Source organism: Alligator mississippiensis, chromosome 2 (genome assembly GCF_030867095.1).
Source record: "Alligator mississippiensis isolate rAllMis1 chromosome 2, rAllMis1, whole genome shotgun sequence".
NCBI classification, from domain to species: Eukaryota; Metazoa; Chordata; order Crocodylia; family Alligatoridae; genus Alligator; species Alligator mississippiensis.
In genome coordinates, this window is record NC_081825.1 from 276,526,495 (window position 1) to 276,546,918 (window position 20,424).

The 20,424-nt window shown below is 43.6% G+C and overlaps 1 protein-coding gene and 1 non-coding gene across 3 annotated transcripts in view; one reads left to right on the forward strand and one right to left on the reverse strand.

Moving 5' to 3' along the window:
• The window catches only part of BTBD7 (BTB domain containing 7), a 91,267-nt gene extending 89,736 nt beyond the window's left edge, over positions 1-1,531 (reverse strand). The window contains exon 1 of the mRNA XM_006275415.4: positions 1,405-1,531. The gene's annotated coding sequence lies outside the window, so the exon portion shown is untranslated. The remainder of the gene's footprint in view (positions 1-1,404) is intronic.
• Positions 1,532-1,615: 84 nt separating this feature from the next.
• Positions 1,616-20,424, forward strand: part of LOC102574710 (uncharacterized) — a 28,483-nt gene continuing 9,674 nt past the window's right edge. Inside the window, exons 1-3 of one of the 2 annotated variants that reach the window (XR_002088437.2) lie at positions 1,616-1,923; positions 4,569-4,660; positions 5,394-8,753. This is a non-coding gene — a transcript (uncharacterized LOC102574710). Of the gene's footprint in view, positions 1,924-4,568; positions 4,661-5,393; positions 8,754-20,424 lie in introns of those variants that run through there. The other variant, XR_009460251.1, reaches the window with a different exon arrangement.

Below are 20,424 nucleotides of genomic sequence, written 5' to 3' on the forward strand. Positions count from 1 at the left end.
CTACTGTAGATACTGCAAACGTGATTCACTTGGCCAGCGGCACTACAGAGATGCTTGGGGTAGCGCGAGGCAGTATATGTTCTCAACTGTCTCAATGACTTTGGATATATCTGTTGCAAGTCTGATTACAGATAATTATTCTGCAAAGGGAAAATGCCAAAGTATGCCTTTGTGACATGTTAACTCCAGAGTAATCACTTTCACCTTTTCAGTCCCGAGACAATACAATCCATGAGTTCACGTATTCTTTGGAAGACAGATGCACACAGCCACCATTAAAAAAAATAATTAAAGAATCACTTACTAATATATGGTGAATTACACCAGGATTAGACTCTTAATGGGGGAAGGGAGTACACTTTTGCTGTGATATCAGAGTAAAAGCTTCAGGTGGGGAAAACAATAAGTTACTGGATTGAAGTAAAAGGGATTCCTGGGTGGGGGAGGGGGTCAAAGATATGGCCTGTGGGTTGAACCTGGCCTTCAGAGACCTATCATCTGGACCACAGTGCTGCCTGCAAGTCTTGGACTGGCCCCACATGCTGGTTTGGGTCAGATGTGACACACATCGCATGCAGCAAGTGGGGCCAGGCTGGTACATGTGCTGCATTGTAGGGCCAGAAGAGCTTGACATCCTGCCTTAGGTCACAACAACACACAGGTATTTGTAAACTTAGAGGGAACAGCGAAACAAGGGTTATGAAAGGTCTATGAGACTCTCAGCAGCATCAATGCTTTCACAGCACCTTTCAGCTAAAGATACCAACACTTCACATGAATGAATACAGACTGCCTCAGCAACTGAGGCAAAGCAAGTCAAGCGATTACCACTACTAAACTCATGCGGAGACCGGGCAAAGGGAAAACACAGCTCGAAGTATCGTTCCCTGTACCGCGGCCTGAGGGTGGCCGTGTCCCTGCCACTGTCCTCTGAACACTGCCGCCTTCTCCCTTTCCCCGGCACCCGTTACATACAAAGAAGGAAAAGTAAGAAGGAAAAAGCAAAGCCCCTAGGCTAAGCACTGACAGAAGTCGAGAGGGGCCGGACCCCACAAGTCTGAGCACCGCTCTGCCTGGCCGGGACCTGCCCACCCCGGGGGCCAGGCTGGGGCAGGGGCAGGGGCAAGGGCAGAAGCCCCCTCGGGCGTGAGGGGGGCAGGCGAGGGGTCCCCACGCCCGGGTGCGCAGCGCTCTGGCGGGGAAGGGGGGCGCCGCTGCCCCGCCCGGAGGCGATGCCGGGCCGTGGGGGCACACACGAGCCGAGGGGTCTGGCAGCGGACACGAGGGGGCCCATCCCGCGGGGTGGGGGCGAGGGGGTCCCGGCAGCGCCGGAGTGACACCGCCCCGCTCCGCCAGGACACCAGCGGGCCCCGCGGTCACCCCCCGACCGGCGGCTCCTCTCACCTGCGGCGGCCGCCACCCGCGGCCTCCATGCCCGGCTCGGCTCGGCTCGGCGCGCCCCACTCAGCGCCGGCTCCCGCTCGCTCTGGCCGCCGCCGCCGCCATTTTGATCCGGAATCGGGCGGCGCGGAAGGAGCCTGCGCGGCGGCGGCGGCGCTGCGGCGCCCGGGACACGTGGTGTCGGGGGGCGGGGCGGGGCGGGGCGGGGCCCGGCCTGTAGCGCGCGGGGCGCTCCGTGCAGGGTGCCCGCGTCCCGGGCCCACAGTCCTCCCGCGCCGCGGGGCGCCGGGCTGGCCCACAGACCTCGCGCGGGACGGGGGCACCTGGCTGGGGGCTGCTCTGAGCTCTTCTTCGCCGCAGAAAACCCGCTCCGGTATTTTTCTGTACGTGAAAAGAGAGCCACGACCCAGAGCTGGCCCTTTCTCGGGCCGCCTGGGAGGGTGAGGAGCCCGCCCGGCTCTGTGCAGAGGGACTGGCCCTGGCCGTGACTCCTTCCCCGTCCTCAGGCTGTGACGAGGGCAGGTGGGTCCTCGTCCTCGTCTGATTGAGCTTGGGGCGAGGGTTGCTGCCCCAGACAACTCGCTGCCTGCAAAACCTTGCCCATTTTCCAGCAAACTCACTGAGAACTTAGGAAAAGCCAACTCCTGAGTGGTCCGATCTGTCCAAAGCCAAGGTGGCGCCTGGTTTCAGGCCGGGCAATGGAAAGCCGGAGAGTCCAGCTGGTGCGTTGCTGGGTGGCGGGTCGTACCCTTGCCATATTTGAGAGCCAGCTGCCCGCCTGTTTGCAAAAACAAAGTAACTAAAGTGGCTGTTTGTTCCGAGGGCGCCACCTTACCCCACCGCAACTCGCCAGCGGCAGAGGGGGATTGCAGACAGGACCGTGCTCCTGTGGTCCTCTGCAGCGATTGGAGAAATGGTGCCGCAGCAAACAGTTGATGACCCTGCACAGCTATTTGCTGTGGCTCTGTATGCCTCTGGCTGGTTTGTAAATGTTCAGTTTTTAAGAGGGAGAAGGACCCCAACCCAGTGGTTATACCAGATCCGCTGTATAAACGCAACGGGTGGTATGATAAACAATCTTGCCATCTACTTAAAATACTTAGGGACGTGGGCAGATATAGGATTTACTAAAGGGAGTGTGGCATGTTGACCCCTCTGCCTATGGGGTCAAGGTGTGGCTGGCAGGGGAGAGCAGGGAGCTGTTCAGAGAAGAGGCACACAAGGGCAGGGGGACCTGCTGTTGCCCCTCAGGCATCCCTCCCATTAGCGAAGACCAAGAAGGAGGAACCTGTGTGTCACCACTTCGCTATCCCTGGTTGAGCCTGGCTTACTGCGCAGCTGGAGCAGGGCAGGAGTGGCTGGGGACAGTGTCAGTAGCAGCGATGGAGAGAGACAGTGCGATCACACTGCCGCACGCTCCCTGCACCCACCCTGCTTGGGTATATGTCCCTGTTGTAGTATCTCAGTGTCTTGCAGTCTTCCATATATTTTTTCTCACAACATCTCTGTGGATCTGAGAAGGCTGGTCATTCTCATTTGACAAAGGTGATCTGTCCATTCTTTGCCACCAATCCATTTACTCAAGGAGTATCATATAATTACCTTTTCAAGCTGGTTCCATTTCTTACTTCCATGTAACCATTAGGGGAAACTGTTGCACTTTATGGACTTAAATGTCAGCAGTATGAAGATGGTATACAACTTTTAGCCATTCACAATTTACATTAAACCAGATAAGTATCCCAGTGCTTTGCCAAGATCAGGGCTTAGATGAGAAAGAGCTGACTGAAGCTGAATCCTGGCAAAATTGTAGTTACAAGCCTTTTATTTAGGGGGAAACACTTCAAACTGTTTTCCCACCCTTGGCTTCTAGTGATAAAAAACACATGTGAATTCATTCTGAAGTAGGAAGGTGACAAAATTCTTTAGATTCAAAGATGCACTGGCAATGCATGCATTTTTTTCTTTATACCAAGCATTGCTCATTACAGGGATTTAGAAATATCCTACCAATAGTGAGCCTCAGAAGGGAAGAGCGGCTGAAAATTTATATTTCCTTATCCTTAGATACGACAGAGATGAATACATTCAAATGAAGAGAGAGAAACAACGAGGATTCTAGTACAATATTCATTGGCTGGTTGAGATAAACCTGCTTCTGTCTTATAATGGGGATCACCATAACTATTTTTATTACCTTACAGAGCTCAGCAGGCCTGAGTACAGACATGAACCAGAAATTTTCTGCATCCTACCTAAAGTCCTGCCTACTTGTGAATCTTACTACATTTACTTTAATGCATACATTTTATTTTTAAAAAGAATCTGTTAATGGCACACATGAATGTGATGTTTAGGTCTCTCATGGATTCTATGCAGTTTATATACTTATCAGCCTTGGGTCAAGTCACATGACGCTCTTTAGTATACAAAGAACTATACTGTGATCTAGGAAGATGCATAAGCCAGTCATACCTTCAAAGCTATTTTCTGAAAAATACGTTTCCTGAGATAAAAGGATAAAAGTTTCACGGTGCCTGACAACCGCTCCCGAGCATATGCATGTAAATGCAACACACATAACACCTTTGATCACCTAATTCTAATCCCTGCATAATACTCACCTCAAAGGGTATTGGTCTTCCATTGCTAGTCGCTTAAATAAATGTTTGGATTTGCAGATTTATAACCCACCTTACTGAGTGAGGCCTTGATGAGCAAAATCATTTAATTCCCTAAATGCTCTAGTAAAATTAAAAGGTAGCAGACATGTGAATCCTCTTTAAAACAAAAAATGAAAAAACAGAATAAAATACAAAGTTAGATATTACTTGACTCCACATCCTATCTTTTACTTGAATCATATATCTATAATGCCATACTGTGCCTCAAAGCTGCCTTATGATGGCTGCTGTGGAATATTTGTAAGTAATGATTATTGGGCACACATTCACATTGCATTTTACCTAAAAAATCTGGAACTCTAACATGAAAAACAACTTGATTATTATCAAACATACTGAATTAATAACGAACAAAATAAAATAATGAGTGGTAATTAAAATATAAAAACTGATAATAATAATAATGGTAATGGTAATGATAATAATGGTAACACCAGCGATAATAATAATCTCAGTGAAGTTCATTTATCTTTTGCTTTTTAGGGTGCTCAGCATTTTGAACACTACACAACCAATGTTGCTATTTCCTTAGAGACAAATTCTGGAAAACTGCTTGCTCCATTTGAAAATGTCTGGTAAATAATTCAGTTGTCAGCCTTCTAAATGTTTAATATTTTTTGTTCCAATTGTATGTGAATCTATATTGTTTTATTATTAATTATTTGTATTACCAGTTTCATATGGAGGCTGCACTCGAGCAGGGTCCTATTGGTCTGAGTATTAGGCAAATGGAGTAAAAGATGGAAAAACATCCTTTAAGTTAGGGAGTTTACAGTTTTGATTCATATGCTTGATTGTGCAAGGTGTCAAAAGCTTCCTACAATGTCATGAGTAAACTAATTATAAATTATTTTCAACAAGTTTTGGAGTCACTCAGCACCTATGCCCTTAAAGCATAATTATTCACAAAGGTATTCTGTAATCTACTTTACTCAGATGCCTATCATTCAGTATTGCGACAAACTACCTTTTTATTCATGATCATCTGAACTGTGACTTTATAGTGTATAGATCAAACAATTCCAGTCCAACTTACCATTGCTTTTTTTTTCTTGGGTAAATTGCAGTTCAATTTTATGGAGTTCAGGGCAGTATATCATAGTAAGAAAAGGTCTGTTTCTTTTAAGATTCTGAATATTGAATAGTAATTAAGCAGCTAGTAACTCAGTATTCTCAAGGGGGTAAACAGACACTGAGATTCATGTTTATTATGCTAAGTAGGCTTTTAAGTGGTGATAGTGATGGGAATCCCCAGGCATATGTTATCAGCTCTTTATTTTAACCATTTAATGCTTTTCTTCCTGACAGGCTGCTGCCATGATTTGATTGTAACCTGTGAGATCAAGCTGTACTGCTTGGTACAAGAAATCCATCAACATAATTTTGTAAATTTGCCAGTCGAATGGTATTTCACCATATCATATACATTTACATAATTTAAGATTTGCCAATCGTATGTATGGCCTTTTGGATGAACAGATTAGCATTCAAGCAATACTAAAGTACTTTTGCAGATATGAATCTTAACCTGATTCCTGAATTAATTATCTGTATGCTTAAAAAAAAGTTGAAAAAATAATATTCAGGTTGCAAATCAAGCACTCAAAAAAATCGGAAATGCCTGAACAAAAGTTGTACGTGCAAGGCAATTTTTCAGGAAACTAGTCTCCTTGGCTTTTACATGGCGATAAGCAGTGCTACCTAATTGGTCTCTAATTTGGTTCTTAAGAGAGTCTGTCTAGCAGTTCAGTGTCTGTCATGGGTGATCTTGTTGTATTATGGTGAAAATGTTATCATCAACTATGTTGTTACATTTCTTGGTAAATGTTCATACTGCATTGGTCTTTTAATCCAATGTCCATATCAAGAAAACCATCAAAACCAAACCATTGCTGATGTTGGCAATTGTTGGATTTGGTTACAAAAATAACCATGTTGCTGATATTTTTCTGTCACACAGGGCTCCTGTCTTTTTCAGTGCACAAAATGGTTAATACTTATATTATGCTTTACTTTGTTTGTATATGTATGCTTCCATGCCTTACCTACTGGAGACTCTTCAACCCCTGCTCTGAACACTTCATTTCCGAATGTGCTTTTGCTATAGTTCTGACTGCTGTGGTATCTGAATATCTTAGAAACATTCATAACACCTTATGAGATGGAGAAATGTTATTCCTTCTTTATGGATCGACTCAGAAAGGCTTAGGTCAAAATTATATACTAATTCTGGGCTCCATTGTGAGGTGTTGTGGCAGAGGGGGTAATGTGCCTTCATATGGTTCCAGAGTTGTGAATCTGAGCCCTGCTCCTGACGTGTGTCAAATTTTTCCATTGAGAAATGCTGACACAAACCAGTTAGAACTGTTTGTAGTTTTATGCAGAGGTTCATATTAAGTAATGCTGCTCAGTCGGACAGTGAACAAAATCGATCTGTATTTGGCTCTGAGTGATTACTGAATAACGCACATCCTTCACACTGAATGTGGCAGGGTCTCACAGAAAAGTATGATTGTGTCTGTGATCCTGTCGTTAAAGACTGTATTGTAATACATATGCACATCCAGCCTTAATTAAAATTGCTGCTGGTATTGAAATCTTAACAATGTTCTTTTAACATAGTTTGTTATGTGTTATTTAGATATTTGGGATTTTTTTAAGTAACCTGAAGCATCATGTTGGCACCCACCTTTAGAGCTTAAAGCTTAAGACCTTTAGAGTCAGTGGATAGACCTCTTGTCAAAAATTAACTGCTCTTTACAGCAATAATATGCTTCTTGTAAAATACCGATTAATACTGAAGACCCAGTATTTCAGATATGGTCAGAGAAGTGCAATTACACAGCAGTTGCATCATCCGCTTTGCTTTGTTTTCTGTGTTTACAAATTAGAAAGAAACAGAATCCTTATCGTTTCTGAAGGTGAGAGGCATCTCAAACTCCAGCAGCATATACAGATGGAGAAATGATACAGAGTAGACACTTTTACCATATTGCCAACCCCCAGCCATTCCAGTATTGTGAGTCAGGCCTCCAACATTATGAAGTTGGCTTAAAAATAACAATATTTAAGAAGGAAAAATCTAAAGGCTTCCCTGGTTGCTAGAGATTGCTGAGAGCAGCAGAGTGTGCAGCTGACTAGCTGGCTACTGCAAAGGACTACACTGCCTCCCCCACACCCAGGAGCTCCCAGTCACAATAACTCCTCCCTCCCTGCTTGGAGGCTTCCAAAGCAGAGATTCAGAGCATGTTTGCACATCAGTTTCTGTTCCTGCACCCCACCAAGAATCTGCCCCTCTTGCAGGAGCTGATGGACCCAAAAGCTGGGCCTCTATTTCACTGTCACCCTGCATGCATCTCATCAGAGACTTAGGGACATTTCCTCCTGCACAGGACTTAGAAGCCTGACCTCCCACATGGGGCCGCTTCCCAGATCCTATGAGCACCAAGCCTCCTGGATACTGCTGCTGACTTCTACGCCAACGAAGCGAAGTTCTTCTTCCTGGCCAATGAAGATGAGGCCCTACTGGATATCATGCAGTTCTGGGTGCTTTGGGATTGCCTCTTGTGTCAAATGATACTGCAGGGCCTGGGAGATCAGCAGTGATTGGTAAGAGTGGATCATCATGCACACCTTGGGTGATGAGCAGTGGTTGCAGAACATCTGCATGTGCCAGGCTACTTGCATGGACATCATCACCAGACTGATCTGGTACATAGGGTAGGAGGACATATGCATAAGGCGACTGCTGACTCCAGTGAAGTGCATTGCTGTCAGCATCTTGACACTCACAAACCCCAACAGACTCTACTTCATTGCCAACCACTTTGACATGGGCAAGTCCCTGGCTGGAGTGCTGGTGTGGGAGGTATGCCCAGGGCATCCAGGATGTGCTAATGAGCCATGTCATCCAACTCAGCAACCTGCACAAGGTCATTACCAGCTTCCTCTGGATGGGAATTACAAATAATGGATTAGAATGTGTTGCACAAACATAAACTGAGCATTTAGGATGGATGTTAGTCCATGGTGTTTTTGTATTAATTCTTCTTCAAAAAAACATCCAGAGATGTTTGAAAAAGAGTTTCAGTCACTAAGCTTAATGGCACTAGAAGTGTAAGAAAACATTCAATTCTGAGAGAAAACAATAAGAATCTAGCCTAGCAGCATCCAGCAAATGATAAAGTGAAAATATCTTTTAAATAACAATTGAGAACCAAATACCCTGACTGTGGGCCTGGAGGAATGCCTGAAATGTAGGTCCGTATAAATGAAGATTAGAAACAAAATGTCCACTTCATTAAGCTCTTAAAATTACATAGATTAAAGGTTGTTTTCCATTGTGTATCTGAAGGTCAGGGTTCCCTGAGGCTGGTGTTCTTTTTACAAGTAATATATGCAACAGTGAGATACTTGGCTTTACACGAACATCTGACTGTGCATTTATATGCATGCAGCACACTACAGTTAATTGAAATGAGCTGCAAAGATTTCCTGCATGACTTGGTTGACTGAAGAAACCCTTCACATAAAAAACAGTGGCTTGAGCTATTGATCCACAGTTCATAAGTGCACGGCTCCAATGTACAGAGATGGATTCAATCTGTGAAGTTAAACCTAAGATCAGTGAAGTTAAGTCAAACATGTCTTTCTTGATTGCCTTAATAAGTTGTCTAAGCCTGATGTTTTTGTCTCTGTTGCTTCAGCCCTTTCTACCTTTAATGCCATTGTGCACCACTTGCCAGCACTAGCAGGCTCGCTCTCATGCTATCCAGTATGCTTGGGACAAGAACTGCGTACAAACTCTCTTTGCATTCCCTCTTTAAAATGTAACTGCTGTGATTAGGGTGGCCATCATAGAGGACAGTCCAGTTGTCCTCTGGCCTCTGTTGATAGAAAACCTGACACCTTTATGGCCTCTATTTTTCTCTTGAAGAAAAAAGTAGAGGACATAAAGGCGTCGGGTTTCATGTCAGTAGAGGACAGGGTAGCAGAAAACCAGAATGTCCTCTATGATGGCCACCCTGGCTGTGATGCTCACAAGACATTGGTATGCTGTGACTGTTGCTTACTATGCTAGATACGATCATTTCACCATTACTTTGTCTCCCCAGTGCGAGGTAATGCAATGTGGCTATAGGAATAGTATTTGGTACTCTGGCACGCCACATATCAAATGCAAGCAGTTACTAAGCTGACATTCAGTACAACACTTCTCATCATGTCACATCTCAAAATCATTTTGTAAGCTATGTACCAAATCCTGCAGCCTACACAGGTAAATTATCATGCTGTTCCAGTAGGATTGCTCACCTGAACAAAGGCTGCAGAAAAACAAAACTTTAAGGTTTAATTACTTTCTAAGATACCTCCTTTTAATGTTTAACTTTGCCTATATATGGGTAGAACTATTAACTACTAACAGGTAGTTATTGACCATCTGTAGGCAAAGTGGAATACTGAAGTTGTACTCTGTCATGCCAGGACTGACAGAGTCTTGGCATATACACCCATAAGTCTCATTCAGAGCCCACTGAAGCCAATGAATCATTTGAGCCAGCATCACCTTGGAACACGGCAACTATTTAATGCTGTACATCAGTAGCAGAAGATTAGGCCCCAAATGCCTGCATATGTTTGAAGTAGGGAGTGTAACTAAAACAGCAGGTATTTTTAAATAGGTACACTGTATTTATCCCAATTGGAATTTGATCAGAGCAGCAAAACTAACAGTTATTTTTGCAAGACTGTCACAGAATCTTTAATGACAGCAGTCAGGATCAGTTTTACATCTTATCCAAAAGACAGTTTGTTGAACAATCAGATTATGGGTGAGATCTTCATCCTGTGTAAGTTGGCCCAGCTACACAGACTTCAATAAAATTGTGCCAATTCACACCAGCTGGGGTCTCAACTCTCACTTGCTTGTTCAACAGATTCTAAGACAGAAATAGAAATACTACTTAGCTCTTTTAGAATTTTTCACTAAATCTCAAACACTTTACAGAAATGAAGAAGCATCATTATCTCCTCTTAGAGAGAGGAAAATTGAATCACAGAGATCTTCAGGCAAAAACTTTCATACTTGGATACATAAAGTTAGCTTACCATGGGTTAGATTAAAATTAAATTAAATAAAAAATGCTACCCAAATCAAAAGGATTTAGGCACCTAAGGCAAGATTGCATTGCAATCCCCAAATCCCCATTCAGTAGCCTCCTAATCCTGGACACCTCTAAAAAGCATTAGGTGTCTCCCTGTTCAGCCTGAAGATTCCCTAGACATTAGTAGGTCTACGTGTGTGCAGAATTGCCCAGGCCTGTGCAGCAAATGACCAAGATCCTACTTCAGCTCTATGGGAAGCCAGAATTAGGGTAGAGTGGAATGTCTTAGCCCCTCACTCTGACTTTGGGTTCTGATTCTGGTGATACTTTTGGCATTCCCCGATTCCAGTTCTCTGCTCTTGATTCTAGGCTGGTCTTCAGCTAACCCCAGTTAACCTGTGGTGTATTCTGTCTCTGGTTTTGGCTTCTGACCCTAGGCTGTCCTGCCTTTGGCTACAGCTTCTGAATCTAGTTATGATACCAGATCTCTCTGGATGCTTAGCTCCCTAGGAACTGATCTGGATTTCATCTGTGCTTTGGGTGTCTAACCACTAGATAAGACTGCTCACACTCCAGTGCGCAACAGTGACCTTAACATACAAGGACAGGATCAGACCACTCAAGAAATGTTTTTGCAGTGACTTTATCTTTTTTAAATGGGGCTGCTAGAGGAGAAATGCACCTTTTATATACTTTTTATATAACAGGCTAGAATACTTGAGACCTTCAGCACCCAGAATGTGCCACTAATCATGCAGGTAACAGAGCTGTGCTCATTCTTGCTTGTTCATCTTCTGGACCCATGAATGTCCTACTTATTTCTGCACTATGGCCAAGCTTCAACAGGAGGAGAAGTGTGTGCCCCAACCTAGAGTAACCTCTAGCCTGGTGCTTGGGGCAGTCTCCTGGGACATAAGAAATGGTGATGTAAAGATGGAGACTGTAGCCTACAGTATCTTACCCCAGGAGAGGTTTCTAAGTTCTGGATCCCAAGTGGATAGAGGTGCTTCCCTACAACCCTGACTCATACCTAACCTCTGGAGACAGGTGGGAATTCAGGCACACCCATGTTTCCTGTTGGCTGGTTCTGCATGATTCCCTGGTCAGTGTGCATGTGTTCTGAATTGCTTTTCTGAGGTGCCTAACTTTCCCCATGAATATATAGGATGTCTACTTGTAGGTGCCTGAGGCTTTTTTTAAAGGGATTTCTGTGTTCCTGATGCTGGTCTACTGAAGTCAATGGAGATTTTACCACTGGCTTCAGTGGGCACAGGACCAAGCCCTAAATTCACATAAATGTAAGTGGCTTGACTTTTTTTTCTTCCTTCCCTAGAGGTGTTATCCACTCCAAAAGTCCTACCAACTTAAGCATTTCATTAATTATGAATTATTTTTTATTTGATAGTAGCATCTAAAGGCTGCAATTAAGCTAGTGTCTCATTATGTTAGGCTTTAGCCAGATGTATATTAAAGCATAATCCCAGTTTCAAAGAATTTACAGTATACTCAGCTATTCAGGAAAATTAGACCATTTTTATGTAAATATCTATATATAGGTTTAGGTATCTGATCTTAGGTAGTGAATTTTGAACATTTTTGCAGCTGCTCAAGGTTAGAGACCAAATCAATGGAAAAGCCAGAAACAGAAACCAGGGACCCCAGAGATGCTTTTACACTCTCCCTGTGCTAGACTGTTCCACTGCTTGTCAGGTCCCCAGCACAATGTAGAGCAGTCTCGGGTTAAAATTATGCTTAATTGCCCAGAGCTGCTTATGCTCCCTTTCAACTACTGGAAGTGAATAAATGAAAACTGCTCTGCTGGCTTAGACAAGAAGAATCCTAATGGGAGAAGTTAAATCAGATTTATGGCTTCACTGAGCTGTCAGAGTGGCTCAAAACAGCTGTTGTATATAGAGTAAAATTGGGCTTTAAATTCACCTGGCACTTGAGTGGCATTGAGACAGATGAGGATTGGAAGAGAGGATCCTAATCCAGAGGTTGTACTATTTGCTCTGTATTCTAGTCTCATTTTGTTTTGAAAGGTGAATGTGTAAATCAGGTCTCCTAAGATGTACTACCCATTAGCCAGAAACAACAGGGAATACTTTTTTCCTCTTTAGCTATGAGAAGACCTTTAATTTTTCTTAATTTCTGCTTGCTTAGTTGTACAGATAGCTTTCCTCTGAGCAGTAAGTACAGAGCCAAACCACTTCATTGTGCACATGCAAGAGACATGGACAAATATGATTCTGCCTTGCATTGTATAATAACTTAGCACCACCTAGAGTCTAAGAGGAGTTTTGAAAAATGAGCATTTGGTCAGAGCTTTCAATTGTAAAGCAAGACTTTTTTAGTGTTATTAAATTATCTCATGTAAGATAATTTAATTATGATAAAAAGGCAGATAGATTAAATTACCATTGTTCATCAAACTTCAAATTAGGAACAGAAGGTTTTGTTTCTAGTAAGCTTTACACTTTAAAAAAGTAGTTTATTCCAGTGAGGATCAGGGTATACATGTTTTAAAAGATCTTTTTTCTGCTTGCTTTTGGGACCCCTGATGCAACCATTTCTAAAGAAAATGTTAATCAGTCCTCTAATACTCTTTGTCATTTGGTATAGGCAACAGCATACTATGCTCATTCCTGGTCCCATTGAAATAATTAGTATGATTTGCCTTCACTTCAGTAGGGCAGGATCAGGGCCAGTGGTATTATTTGTACAATTTATTCAATCCAATCCTAGAAGCATGTCACACTTTTCAAGATGCTGCGCAGTTGCCCAGTGCACATGAATATTTTATTACCCTAAACATTTCTGCAAAGGAAATTCTCTCATGCTTGACTTTCTCTCCATTATCTTTTCCCTCATATACTGCATCCTATCAGCCCAGTATGTGAATCCAAAGATATATTTACAGCATGATCACTTGAATCATTTACTTCATTCCCACTGTGTGCAGGCTGAACCTGGCACCTATTCAGCCTAAGTGTGCTATAAATGTAATATGAGATTTTGAATATATATTTGGACAATTTCGATGCAAACTCCTCCTGAGCTCTTAGGAATTAGAGGTCATGCTTTGTCATGCCAAGGGCCATTTCCTATTTTCTGCACCATCACTGCCCTGACAACCTGTAACAATCCTCTGTATGAAGCAGAAGTATAATAAACAAACAGTGTGATTGCTAGCATGGATACACATAAGATTAAATGTATTTAAGCAGAAGGGCCAAAGCATCGTTTCCTACTCAAGATCTTCCTACTGCTTCAACTAGGCAAAGATCAATACCTATCCTCCATCTCTCTTTCTCTCTCACTCGCCCCCTTCCTCCTCCCCCGCTTTGCTTTTTGCCTCTTTTTTTCTGCCTCCCTCATTGTCTTTTGACAGGAACAAATGTATAGGATTGTGTAGAGTCCTTTATGTCAAAATGAAAGCACGTCACTTACTGGTTCTCAACCTTTTCAGAATCAAGGCACCCTTCTGCCACTGTTTGAATGTGGTGGCATCCCCAGTTGAGAACCACTGGTGGTGCTGTCTCAGGTTGCCTCACGGCTGCTCAGCCAGGGGCTGCTGCCTCTAGGTAAAACTGCTCCACATGCCTGCTATATACTCAACCTGGGAAGGACTGTGGCACATGCATAGTTTTCCCGCATTGGGGTTTTCTGATAATCCTAAAGCAGGTAGGAGACCTGGCTCAGGTGGTTCCCTTTCCCAGGCTACCCACCCTCCCCTCCTCAAACAGAGGCATGTTGTTGGAATTGTCCCACACATCTCTGTTTCTGGGAGGACCCAGACCAGAAAGGGCTACAGCCCGATCCATTTCTCTTGTCCTGATTTAAGAGATCTGTAAATCAGGAGGAGCATATGCATGCTGCAGACCTGCATGTAGGACAGTTTAACTTGGCCACTTCCATGGCAGCAGTGTCTTAGTTGTAGCACCCCGGAAGTGGCCTTGTGGTGTGCTACCCAAGTTGAGAACCACTGCCTTAACTCTGTCTAGTCTTATTCTGATATCCTGTTTATTATAACAACATTCAGCTGAGTGAGCATGCCAATTATCTACTTTAATAACACCATGGAAACCCAACAGGCCATACCCTCAGTTTTTACTCTTATCTCTTGCCCTTTTCCTAGGCTGCAGAGGGGATGGACACCTGGAAATTCCAATGCTGAAAGGGGGCCTCTAGGTCCTGAAAAACCAGTATAACCAAGTCTATTCCAGTTTCTTCTGATTATTAGGCATGTTGGGGGCATTCTGGGACGTAGCAGGGGCAACAGGGATGTGACCAGAGATCATAAGTGATGCATAAGGGTCTCTTCCAGGACAGGCAGGCTGCAAAGGCAGTATTTAAATTCCAGAGCTTTCCTCAGGTGCACTGAGCAGAGTTGTGTGCAAAATGACATGGTTACTTGAGTGTTACTAGCAATATGTCCATGCCACCTCCTCACTTGCCTGGGGCCTCCACTGAGAAGCGTGCTCTGCCCATGCACTGACCATGAACCAGATCCTGGAAATGAAGACTTAGGGTCTTGTTACACCTTATGCTGTGAGCTGCATAAATGTTGGCTGGCTTAGTGCTAGCTGGTGGTTTGGAGCAGTCACACCTTTATTCTCTTACTGGCCCCCTACCTGCACAGCTGTAACTTGCAACTAGAGGCCTGGTGAGCAGGGAGGTCCTAGTTCTCTGTGATTCTCTGTGCTTTGCTCATCCCTCGCCCACCACAGCAGCAGGGCTCTAGACTGCAGGGAGGGCTAGATGGCAGTGGGTACCTCAAGAGAGGCTGAGGGACTCAGCAGAGGGCTGCGTAGGAAGGTTGTTGCCTGCCCAGCTCCCATCTCTGATGGCAGAGTTGTGGTACCACGAGTCTGCAAGCACAGAGCCCCAGGATCCAGCTGCCCTGGGGGAGGCGAGAGGAGCCTTCCAGGGGGAGGACTATGGGCTCGGGTCCCAGCAAAGCAAGTGGGGGAGTTGGGGTTTCCCCAAGCTGGGTGGGAGGGGCATGATCAGAGGTGCCTAAGTGCCTGTTTCGTGACCAGTATCTGACAGATCTCAGTGCCTAGTTCTTCTGTGTAAAACTTGAACCACAGACAGCATGAGGGAAGGGGACAGAGACAGTGCCTGGTGCTAGGGCTTAGATCTTCCTCACTTCCCAGCCCCATCTCTCCCCTGATCCCAGCTTGGCCTGAGCCTTGGGGTTACCTTGTCTGCAGACACCCCAAAGGCCTTCTCCCTCTGCCTCTGTTACTGCCTGGAGCCTATGGGCCACATCAGTGTCTTTATAGGGACTCTGTTTTCATTTGCCTTTAGCAAAGACAACACTGGCTCTGCCAACATGCAGCATCAACCGTCCGCACCAGCTCCTGCCCTGTCCAAGCTCCCTTCCTAATCTGTAGTGATCAGCATGCCACATGGGCTGCCCAGCCCTGGCACTCAGCTATCTCTTCATCCCAGAGACAACCATGATCAGTTTCCAGCCATGGCATTCAGCTCTTAACATGGTTCCTAGGGATGGGGTTGTTGCCTGGGACTGCTTCCCTGTGCTAAGGATGCTAGCTTGTTTAGAACCAACTTAGACCTGTCCTAGCTCAAAGGGAGATCTGACATTAACCTAAAGGCCTTGGGAGGGGGGAAAGAAAGCAGCAGCAGGATGATGCCTTATTTATTTCTCCCTTTCCTAGCTCCCCTCTCTCTCCTGCACCAGAAGAATTACACCTACTAGCTCCAGTGTAGGATGAAAAAACCTCCATCAGATGGAAAATAATGTTAGCAGAAGCAGTGGGGGGGCTTGAGAGCCCACAGAATAGGAGGGTGGGAGAGGGACCACTGTATCTGGATATACTGGAGCACTTCAACTTGGGTGGAACAGTGGTGGGGAGTGACCACACACACCTTAATGGAACAGGAGCAAGGTTATGCAGATTAGAAATAATCCTACCCTGAAATGGCATAACTTTGAGCCAAATTACGAGTGCTTTAAGGCATTTAAAGGTATTAATGTGCAGCCAATTCACGGGTTAAGAGCTCTAGAAACTGCCTAAAATTACCAGGTAACAAGACCCTTAGAATGGCCCTGAGCACATCCAAGGATCATGCCCAAGATGGAAAGCCTCAGCACAATGCTAGGGTATGTGTGCACAGCTAAGATGGCTGCTTTCCCTTCTTTCTGGAACTTGGTGCTTACTGGCCAGGAATGAAGGAATGGGGCATATTTCTTGGCAGCAGCTTTGGGGTGGGTGCTGAGGCAGCATAGGCAAGTGTGACATGTGCTATCCTATTATAATGCTCTTCAACTACAGGTATTTTACTCTGGATTTTCCCCTTGGGGTTTTATATAAACATGCAGGACCTGATTGTATACTCACTTAAACTGTGGTAAACCAGGAGGAACTCCCCTGAAGTCGGTGCAACTCTACACTGCACAAGGAGAATCTACTTGCAGTGTCCACCAGGTGGCATTGTTTGCATTGTGAAGAAACAGTAGGCCTTGGTTTGATGCTAGACACTGGTATAATATAGCATGGATTTAAAGTATTTGGCTTAACTATTCCATAGAGCAATGGGGACCAGCCTTTTTGGCAGGCATGTCACAAATTAAGCCCCATGCCTTCCTTGATGGCCACTCTGATCCCCTTTCCCAGCCCAATCTGCTGCTCTGCCTTCTCCTCCCTACCCTGTGCTCTATGCCTGATCCACAGCTCTGCTTTCTGCACTATTGCTGCACTGCCTGTGTCTTCCATCCTGCTGTTTGTCATGCACAGGGGCTGCCCGTGCCACTTGTGGAACTTGTGCTGTAGGTTGGCCCCTCCTGCTGTAGAGTAACACCACTAGCAATTTTAGTGGTGTCATTGGCATGAGTCTGGCCCAGTTTTTTTGTTTCATTCATGGAAGTGCTTTCAGCAAAAAAAGAAATATAAGCAAATATGTATAAAACCAAGCAAATAATTCTAATAAGGAGCAGAAATAAATTCACTTGATCAATATTATAATGCATCTGGATTTTGACTTGTCTAACATCACCAGCTGTTGCTGATCTGAAACAATTCCTGACTATGATGACAATTGCTATTGCTTCAAACATTAAATCCTAATAACCATCACCATATTTTTAAGCCCTAGTTGAAATGAGCTAAGGTTGCTGCAGATTCACTTGTGTAAGCTTTTGACTTCACTTTTGCTTTCCTTATAAATGCATCAGGAAAGATACAGAATTTGAAACGTGCTTGCTATGGCTTTGGTTAATAAAAACTACAGTAAGTTAATTATGGGCATTTACAAAATGCCTTTCAAGTTGTGGTAGATTTACACTTGAGAAATTACATGAACTTTGGTAGGAGTATTTCAGGTATCTACTGTTATGTCATCACTGTTTAAGACCTACTGGGTTCTGATGGTTCTGTGAAATTTTTCTTTTAAAATTAGTGATGTTTCAGTACCTTGTTAGAGTTACCTTTTACGTGACTTGTTCTTTCTGCCAGAAAGCAATGACAATTGGGAGAGTTGTGAAATATAATCTTCAGGTGGTGGGAAGAGGTAGGATTCCAAAGACAGACCAGAAAAAGGAAAGAATACTAGAAAGAAATGCAATTTACATGATTTTGGATGGATTTGTGTTTGTCAGTAAGTAAAAATGTGTAATATATTTTGTAATGTATTGGTAACGTATGCATTACATCCTAAAATTAAAATGTCCTTGCTATTGACTGATATATGCCAAAGGCCTTTACAATTAATGTCCACTTATAAACCACGGTTTATCAACTGACTTTCTCCTTAAGCTTTATCTGCACAACCAACTCCACTGTGATTAATTAGGATCCACATGATCCTAGTACAGCAGTGATCCTAAACAAGGGTGTCATGAGATACTTTTAAGAGTAGAAGCATTATTAGCATTAGGTGTACAGACAATTCACACAATTTCCCCAGAGGTTTCAAATAGTAATCCAAAATGAGATTCTTATATATTTATACTGAAAAAGGAAAAGTGGGGCAGGACCTTTTATAATTGGTCCTATGCATTTATCTGATTGTTTTTATGCTTGTATGATATTCCTGGAAATGGAGCTAATCAATATTTCTCGTTCAAAAATATCTTTGTTTGGAAAAAAAATTAGCCTTTCCCAAAAACAAACTTCAGAAATGTTTTCCTTTAAAAATAGCTTTAAAAAAACCCCAAAATCCCCTATGAAACCAGTTTTTTTTAAAAATGGGAATGAGGTGTATGTTTCTCCCCACCCCAGCCAAAGTGGTGGTGTTCAGTTTTTGCTTACCACCTCTTTCCCCCACCCTTAACTGTTTTTTAGTCTTTTCATGCCAAAGTTGGCAGAGGGTGAGGGTGGGGAGAAGAGGAAATAATAAAAATTGTAAAGAAAAAGCAGGATTAATAATGTTGAAAATGTGCCCATTTATTTGCTGAGTAGGGACAAACTGCTGAATTGGGGCCAAAGAGAAGGCTGTCTTCTTCATCTCTTTTGCATGTGAAAAGGCACAGAGAACTTGATTCTCCATTGCTCTGCACTATATTTAGGTGCAAATTGAAGGCAAAGGCAAATCCCAATAGCAGAGTTTTGCATGTAAAGCAATATCAAAAGCCCAATAGCACCGTTTTGCACCCACTCTGTATAACTGTAAGGGCTAGGTACAAAAAAAAAAAAAACGGAAAAAAAAGAAAGAAAGAAAAATAGTACTGAGGTGCCAAAGGACAATTTAGTTGGACTTTGGACACCTAACTCCAGAACAGTGATCCCCAAGAAAAATAATGAATACTGCCAACTTGTAACTGCTTAAGTTGTAACCAGGGTTTAGGTTGTAGCCGTGTTGGTCTAAGGACATAGGCAGACAAGGTTCCTTGGGTGAATTTGATATCTTTTATTAGACCAACCGAAATGGTTGGAGAATAGTTATTAAGCAAGCTTTCAGGTTCAAAAACCCTTCGTCAGGCTAAGGAAGTTTCAGCGGTTGGTGTGTGCTCTTCCTGGATGGAAAGAAAAGTAAAAGTAAGTTGTAACAAGGAAGTTGAATCTAAGTTGCATCCTATTGGCAGAATGCCTAAGTGGGTGCATTACATAAGATGCTACGTTGCTGTAGCACATCACTATGGTGACATAGCATCAGCGGGCACTAACCTTGATGCTGCCTCTGTTGCACAGTAGCAACGAGCTACTGAGCAGTAGAGTTGGAAGAGACTCGTGTGCCACTGGGACTGTACAGTATTAGTGGGTACTGTGCAGTCATTTAGTACTTGATTTAGCTAAAACAAGTGTAAGATGAAAAAACCCATCAGCTGGGAAATAATGTTAGCAGAAGCAGTTGCAAGTGTTAGCTAATTCTGCTACACATGCTTCTGCTAATGTTACCTAAACAAGTACTAAATGACTGCACAGTACCCACCAGTACTGCACAGTCCCAGTAGTGCACAAGTCATTTCCAACCCTACTGTGCAGTAGCAACAAGCTACTGGGCAGTAGAGGTGGCATCATGGTCAGTGCCCGCCAATGCTACGTCACTGTAGTGATGTGCTACGGAGCCATAGCATCTTGTGTAAATGGGCATATGTGTAGATTCACCCAGTGTCATCTCATGCCTACGCCAATGTGGGATTCACAAAGCAGGGATCTCCGTGTCTAAGACCCCTGAGAGACCTGATTCTCAGGGAAGTTTGAATACATCCCTGATGTACATTCTTTTGTACATATGGGTTTAAATCATTAAATAAGTTTTAAGGAGGGGAAAATCAGTGGAGGAAATTCAGTCTCTACAACTGAACCAAATTCTGGTATAGGTCATGTTATTTAAACTACATTATAGCTTGGGTTAGTTCATTAACAGTATTATGGAGAGCAGGTCACTTAGATGTTGTAATCAGTACTGTAATATAAAGAATGAGCATCAGGTCAGAGAGAGAGGAACACTTTGCTCTGGAAATTATTTCCTCTCGTCTCTGCAGTGGGGAAAGGTCATCATTTTCCAGCATCTTTACAACTTTGTCTAGGAAAATGTGTGCAAAACTCCTGTGGGACACCAGGAACCCAGCAGGGGCTGATGTCCACATTTCATTCTGTATATAAACAAATTAATGACTAATAGCGAACTCAAAGTCTAGGCAGTAGAAAGTACAAAAGCAATTAATAACATACAAATAATAAGAACAAAAATGAACAGAGACTCAAAAACAAGTAAATGCATTGGCTAATGGGTGATGCATTTTCAATATTAAGGTGGCAAAGTAT